Below are 8,222 nucleotides of genomic sequence, written 5' to 3'. Positions count from 1 at the left end.
TTTACTGTGGAGGTTATCTCGGTTTTTTCCTTCAGTGCCATTATTCTACATTTTCCGGCCTGTAACCCTTTAAAACACACCTGTTGACATTGTACACACTCTCTGGAGGTACGCCTCGAGTCATACCAGTGGTATGCAAGTCTACAGCGGTCATGAAAATACCGGAAGAGAGTCACAAAACACAACATAAAATGAACCGACAGAATTACTGCTTTACTTCAATACAGATTTCAGTCAGTGTGTGGACTGCACCTGGCCAAGTAGTAAAATGCTGCTATGTGATCCAGTTTTTATGCTGACATGTTCATTGTGAGAGCTTTTGGTAGTGGATGGAGGTCAGCACAGGCATCCACAGCAGAGCTTTCTATCAGAACCAGCATTTACTTCTTCTACAGTCGAGCTTGTCTGTTGGCCACCCTTGGCTCCCAATGTGCCTCATTGAGCCTTGTTTGCCCATAAACCTGTTGCTGGTTCACCGTTTTCCTTCCTTTGGAAGAGGTGATTAGCGCTGCAGACCGAGAACACACCCTGCAGTTTTGGGGATGCTCTGACTTTTGGCCATCAAAATTTCAGTGTTGCTAATGTCGCTCAAATGTTTCTACTTGTCCATTTTTCATGCTCATATATCCCAGCAACTGACAGGCTCACTTCACCTGTCAGTGGTCATAATGTTATGGCTGATCAGCATACACTAAAACAAATGTCTTTTCCATTAGCCTAAGCTAATGCACACTAAGCTAAGCAGCTGACTAACATTTATTTCAAAATTTCAAGAGCAAGAACATCAAGTTTCATACAGCAGTATTCAGTGTGGCCCTTAAGGTATGAGTTGGAGCAGCAGTCCTGAGGATCTGCTTCCAAAATATAATAGATCACAATTAAATTTTCTTCTAGGATTCCTAAAAGTCTTTTTGGCCGCAGCTGTCACTCTCATGTTCCTCGCGCTTTGAGGTGAAGAGCGCCTCTCAACAGCCATTTTGCAACAGTTTGAAGCCGTGGATCCTCTTTAATGCTTTTTCAGACACTCAGTGGAACCAAAAGACTGATGAGTCTGTGGATTGTTCCCGCTGAGAGTGAAAGCGTTTGTGTGCGTGGGAGAGTTGCTTTCTTGTCTCCTTTTCCTCACCCCCACCCATCACCACCACCCCCCCCCCCCCCCTTTTCTGTCCCTCTCTCCTTCACTCTCCCTTTTCTCTCCCCCGACGTACCGGCTTAGAAATGAGGAGTAAGTCCCTCTGTTTCAAGAGGTTTGGAATTTGTCTCCTAGCAACAACCCGTACAATACAACATGGTTTTGTGTGAGACAGAGACACAGTGTGAGAGTGAGTGTAGAAAAAGTGTGAGAGACTTTGGGAATGTGTGTACACTAATCAGCTAAGCACAATTTTTCCCCCACTGTCATACATGTTCGGTGGGTTAATTGTCATGTGGAAACCTGTTCCACTCTGGGTGTCTCACACACACACACACACTGATACATTCTTCATTCACAGCAGACAGCACTTCCTCCCTGGGTTGATGTTACATAAGTGCTAAGAAGCTGAATGGAAAGTGGTGATAAGCTGGTGTTTTATCACGAGGACAGAGGCAGTGACCATGAGAGTCCGGGTTGGACAGATATAAATGAGGGGAAACATCCTCTAAACAACTACTGCTCCACCACCACCACCACCCACATGGCCACCATGATGTCACCAACCTTGGCTTTGGACTGAAATATAGGTCACAGCCTGGAAAACCTCCCCCGGAGACACTGAATTTCAAACTTGACTGCAGACAGATGTGAAAATTGAAGAATTTCAGACACTGTTTGAATGACTTCCTGTTTCTTCCTGCTCTCGAATACAGCTGAAACTAAATGCTGTCTTACTGGAATAGAAAGGGTTAATTTGTTGGAACTGTGAAATCTGAGAAGTGATGGGAGAGGGAGAGGGAAGGGGAGATTTCAGGGGACCAAAGAAAAAGAGGAAGACCCAGAGCGCTACCCTTTGGCCTCCTCCTCCTGCTGCTCCTCCTCCTCCTCCTCCCTGGGTACAGGCTTTTCTTCTCCTTTCTGTTTTGAGTGGCAGCCACCTCTTTCACAGCTCCTCTGAGCTCACGAGTCACGAGATCTGGACAACGCGTGCATTTGTTCGGATACTGTTTTCTTTCTGACGGGGGGACTCATTTTACAGTTACACCACTCCAGACGAGGTTCTTTCCCTCCCGGTGTTAAAGCTCAGCAGTAAGCGTTTCCCACTTCCTGTGCAGCGCTGAATCAGCCTTCAAGAATGTACGAGCACTGACTCACACTTCCTCCTGGATATGACAGAGCTTCCTCTCCTCCGCCAACTGATTTAGCCTTTCTGTCCTCCCTCCCTCCACCCATCTTCCTTTTACTCCCCCCCAACGCCCCACACCACCAAACCTCCTTCCTCTAACAGTTGAGGGTTTGAGAGGCGACACCGGAGTGGAATAAGTGACTCCTGGCTCACTGTGCATGTGTGCTGTTTGCTGAAAGGCTGACCGACTGAAGCAGGGCACCGAGCAGGGATAAGTCACTTGTCTCAGTCATCGAGCATCTGAGTCATTTGAATTTAATTTGTCCTGTCTATATTTAGAGGCTTCAACCTTATGATCATTCACAGGAACAGAACAGATGGGTCTCTGTTGCACCGCACAGACTAACAACAGGTCCTCCATTAGCATCTGACCAACAGGTGAACTGCAGTTCAACCCAGGATTATTAATATTACTGGAGTTATTATATATTATTATTACCAACAGAGAGATCAGATTACAAAGCTTTATTAGAAATTTCATATGCACTTAATTTGCAGTGTAAATTTGTGCTACTTTTTTTCTGGAATGATGGGGCGATTGTTTTGAATAAACTACTTTCAACATATATTTTGGCTCAGAAAGTAATCACAACAATGTCGATGTGTGAGGTAATTATGTATAAAGCCAGCAATTCTATCATAAAAACATCAGTTAACGATCCACCGTGTCTTTTACACCCCCCCCCCTTTTTGTTTGTTTTTGTTTTTTGTAAAACAGTCTTTTATATGAAGACTAAAAGGTGCATTAAAATAAATCGCTATCATGGCAGATATTTTTTTCTTTTTTAAAAAGGCTTCAGGCCGACAAGAGCTCTCATTCACCTCAATCAGAAGATCATCATTGTTTTGCTTAAACACACCTGAGATCGCCACACATGCAGTAACAGAGACTGTAAAATGAAAACACAAGCTGGCATCCTGGTTCATCACTCACACAATTAGCATTTGGCAAACACAAAAGTTTCTGCTTAATAAACTTGATGTGTATTTTCTAGCATGCCTAAAAACTTACCACTTGTGCGTTTTTAAGTTTTCTTCTATTTAAAATCGCATTGCATCAAATGTTTATTCATTCACAGCAACCTGCATTGGATTTATTGTTTATCTATAAAAAGTAAGTATGCTCACTCTGTCATTGGGTTTAAATTAAATATCCAATTATAGATAAAGGAAGTGAAACGTTGCAAAGATGTCTGCATACAGAACAAGATCATCTGAGTCAGACATCAGCTCGACTTTTAGAAGAAAAAGAGGAGGTAAAATCACAGCAGGTGTGGTATCTAAACATGTGGTTTCTATAATTGTGGAAATAGCTGAAAACCTTTTTTTGACAGTTCAAACACCAGACAGTGACCTACCTCGGAGGTGCACACTGTTTACTTCCACTTTGTCACATTGTCACTTTCAGGCTCTAGTTGGTTAGGTTTACGTACAAAAAAAAATGTGTGGTTAGGTTTGGGAAAAGATTGTGGTTTGGGTCTCTGTTGCCATGGCAACGTCCACCCCATCAACAATATGATTTGAATTAAAAAGGAGACTAAAAAAGAACTGTCATATGAGGTGTGTCCCAGTTTTAGAGCTGCATCCTTTGAAGGATGTGGTCTATGGAGGTGTGGCGTTTACAGACCTCAAAGATCACTATGGGACGGTCTGCTCTGTGGAAGACTTCCTGTTTAATATGACAGGCTGCTCCAGTTGCTTAGCAACCTGCAGCTCTTAAGTTAACTCTTCAGCCAGTTCGTGGAGTCTGCTATATTCTGTTGCAAAAGAATGCTATGCAACCGGCGTGCAATGAATGCTGGGATATATGTAAGCCGCTAAGAATGTGTCTGATTTATCTGTCATATCCAGTGAAAAGCATGCATTTTTTGCTTGTATTTAAAGGAACCTTTAACTGTGATGCACATGCATCCATTGAAGAATGCAGCTCCTGAATCAAGAACCAGCTCTGATGTCTTCCTTCTGCTAAAGCCCTTCGATTAAAATCTAACGGAGATGACAAAGTTGGAGTTGTTGTAACAGCGAATAAAAACAACACAGCTCGTGGTGTCAGGGGGGCTCAACCTCAGACTCCGGAGTGAAAGCCCATCACACTGCATGGCCATCCACCATCCCCCATTAACCTCCATACTCGGACTCCTGTGGCTTTATCGATCCCATGCTCACATGACATGAGGCAATACTATCATACAGTATAAGTTAGTGGGATAACGTTGGGGCAAGATGTCCACAGGTTCCTTCAGCAGAAACATGGCTAATTCTACACTAATTCTACTAAATAAAAATCTACATTGCAGTTTTTCTTGTAAAAGATGTGTCCCTCCTGCACACACACTAGAAGGGTGTACAGTGAGACCCTGACACCTCTTTCTGTAGAAGTAGGCCATTCCCGGGCTACTCGAGTGTGAAACGGACATCTTTTTTTCTCTGACACAGTGGAAAGTTTACCTTGTGACCAAGGTGTGCTGCAGTGCTGATTATGCAAACACCCCACAGCCAGCAGGAGCCTGCACACACACCCACACATACGCATGCATGCATTCACCTGACTCACACGTGACGTCACACACGACAGGTGCCTCCGTGGATACAGCAGGACCTGAGGCAGCGAACACATGTGTGTGTGTGTGTGTGTGTGTGTGCGCGAGTTGTTTGCTGGTGTTTACACATAACAGTGCAATCGTTAGAGAGTGTATCACACGTCAGGGGAACTGGGAAACAGTGAGCATTAAGAGGAGCCGGTGATGTCACGCAGTCATAACCAAGGAAAATGTTGTGCAATACCTGCGTCACTCTGCACCGGGACAACAGCAGGTCGAAGCTGCGAGCCGGCTGGTCAACCTCTAAACAACATCTGTCATGGAGTCTGCAATCAGCACAGAGGCTTCGATGTAGTTACTCAAGGGCCAGTGACTTACACACTGCATCAGTAGGTGGAAAGCACCGTACTGACCAGATAATCTGAGGCACTTCAGATGACCAAATGTTGTGGAATGTTTTGAAAAGGAAGTAACACAACCCCAAATTCTGCTGGCTTTCCTCTATCTGATCCTCAACACACACACACACACACACACACATCCTACTAATCATCGGGCTATTACTTCTCTGGATCTTTCATTAGAGAATCAGGCCAAGTTCACCTGGTTAAGCTGCTAAAGAACATCTCATCACATATGGATGCTTGCTTCAGGAAACCCTTGGCCTTATGCATCAGTTCCTACTGAATGCAGCAGTGCATCTTTCCAGCCGCAAGAGGCCATCCAAAGATCACTACAAAGTGTGTGACAAAAGGCAGGGAGGACGGTGGCCAGGAAAACATCATAAGAAGCTGAATTCCATTGTATTTTAACCATGTGTTGTTTCTGGAGTGGGTGATAATTGACTGAATATGTCAATGTGGCACAGTGGTTTAGGGGTCAGTACTGATGCCTCACAGCAAGCAGGTTCCTGGTTTGAATCTACTCTGGCTATCTCCCGTGCATGTTAGGTTAACATTTCTGCGTTAGCCCTGCCTGCCGTGCCTTGCCTCTCCACTCATCGACAGCAACCAGGTGCCACCATCAACTTCATGAAGGTTGAAGAGACGGGACCGATAAATCTTTCTGCTCAGACTGGAGCCGAATGTCTGGGTCTCAGACAGGTGAAATGATGGGATGAGATTATATTATGTCAACAGTCTATAAAAAGATCTCTCTCATCCAAATCCGTTGGAGCAGTGGAGTTTCCCCTCGCTGCCCAGGTAGCGAAGCACCTGTCAGAGAGAGCGTTGCTTTATGACTTAAACAAACAGGACATTCTTGTATTTCTTCCTGTCGTTAGCAAAACATTTTTTTTTATAATAATTTGATTATTCCATTAAGTCATCATCAGTCATGTTCCTGTTTAGTTTGCTGCACATATTCATGGCAACAAAATGTGACAAAAAAATGACTAAATGGCGCCACAGTGGGAGGACTCAACCACTGTTTCAAATTAGCAACGTGACCTCTGTGCTAGTTGATGATTGTTGGAAGAGTCAGGGTGACTCAATCATAACATGAGGAAGAATTTTAAGATTCTGGAAAGTTGCCCAGAGTGCCAGTTGGGGTTGCCATCTGTATTTGCAGCCATCTCCCCATTCAGATTGCAGCACTATATATGAGAATGTATTCACAGCAGACTGACTGACAGGAGGAGGAGGAGGAGGCAAAGTAAGCGGTGACTGTCATATAGAAGTCAGCATTTGTGGACACTGCCACCATGTGGCTCCTTTAAGAGACATCTTCATCTCGTGCAGCAGTGAGGAAAGATGCATCTCTTATTCTTCATTCACCAGGGCACCAGACAGACAGGGACCCATTAACGGGAGCTATAAGGTCCTCACAGGTTCAGGTTCAGCCTGAGGTTTGTGCTACATGTCATCTCCTGCGTTTCTCCCCATTACTTCCTGTACAGACGTCTGTCACTTAAAGACAGCCATCACTTTTAACCATACATGAAATAATAAGTAAATATCAGCGATGAGGAAACAGGGTTTATCCTGCACAAATTTTAAATGGAGAGCTATTTTAACATAAACCATGTCCACAAAGATTCTTTAATTACCTAAATTGTCCATCAAAATTGTCCCTGCTGAGCTGTAATGAACATCATGTCCCAGTAATCCCATTTGATACAGTTAAAATAGCCATAATGGAGCATGAATTTAATTATTTGATGTTAATTTATTAATGGACAGTCCAAAGCTGACACTGATTAAATAACAGTGGAAAAAAAATCCACCTTTTTATGGTATTAAACCAAGAATCATTTATATTTCAAATTAAATGCTTTTTATTACTCATATTGAGACGTGTCATTTCTCTTCTTTTCATCGCTGTGACAGTGAGCCTGTCACCTAATTACATCATTCTAGAAAATTTTCTGACAACGAAACACAACTGCAACTTGATAAATGTTTTCCCCCCTGTACATTTTTAAAGTATGATTCAGAGCTGAGGTACACACCCACTGATCCAGCCTTCTAACAGATAATAATTTATAACAGGAAAAATAAAACGCAGCGTGTGGTTTTCCAGTAGCTCGATAAAAAATGCTCTGTGAGAAAAACCCGTGATGAAGGACAGGGCGGGCTTCATGCACTCCCACAGTGTCGGGAGAAGAGGTGAGGTGAGTCTCAGCTGGAATAAAAACCCTCATCTGATCCTGCAGCGCTCTTGTAGGCGTACTTATGTTTGCATGTTTTAGTTTAACATTAGTTAGAATTAGTGTTTCCTCACACCAAATGTGTGTGGCAGGTGGTCTGTCAGCCCACCATCACAATGAGGACAGCTTTTCCGTCCACAGTGTACATATCTGTCATATCTAAACACTGCCTGTCATACATCTTGTTGAGGGTGGGACTCGTTACCATGGTGACAAGTGCTTTAACACAAACCACATATTTTATCTAAACCAAACCACGCTCCATGAGATGGACCATAAGCATCACTGCCCTGAGTGACAGGTGGATTCTCCACTCAGATGGCCTCACCTGAGCGTCCCCTCTTTGCCTGTATCTGGATTAACTGGGAATGTAGCCACACCTGGACCTACAACCCCACCATGCTGATACTTTGACTGCACACACACACACACCTCACTGAGCACTGTGACTCTAAGATCACATGATGCTCATCAAGTTAACCCAATACTTCCTGTGACTCACGGCTCCAAAACATTCAGACTCATCCGAGAGGAATCTGGGGGACTTCTCCCACATGTGGACCTCGCCGTTAGCTTGGCACAGAGGAACATGGAGGCTTTCTGAAAACATGACATGAGGTGAGGGTGAGGCAGGAGGTCACATCCAGTGCACCTTGTTATTTAGATGGAGGACAGTGTCTGCAGATGTCTCGTGTGACATCAGTCACTACCTTA

This window comes from Parambassis ranga, chromosome 21, assembly GCF_900634625.1.
Source record: "Parambassis ranga chromosome 21, fParRan2.1, whole genome shotgun sequence".
Taxonomy (NCBI): domain Eukaryota; kingdom Metazoa; phylum Chordata; class Actinopteri; family Ambassidae; genus Parambassis; species Parambassis ranga.
The sequence above is the reverse complement of the archived record's forward strand: the minus strand, read 5'-3'. Positions refer to the sequence as shown.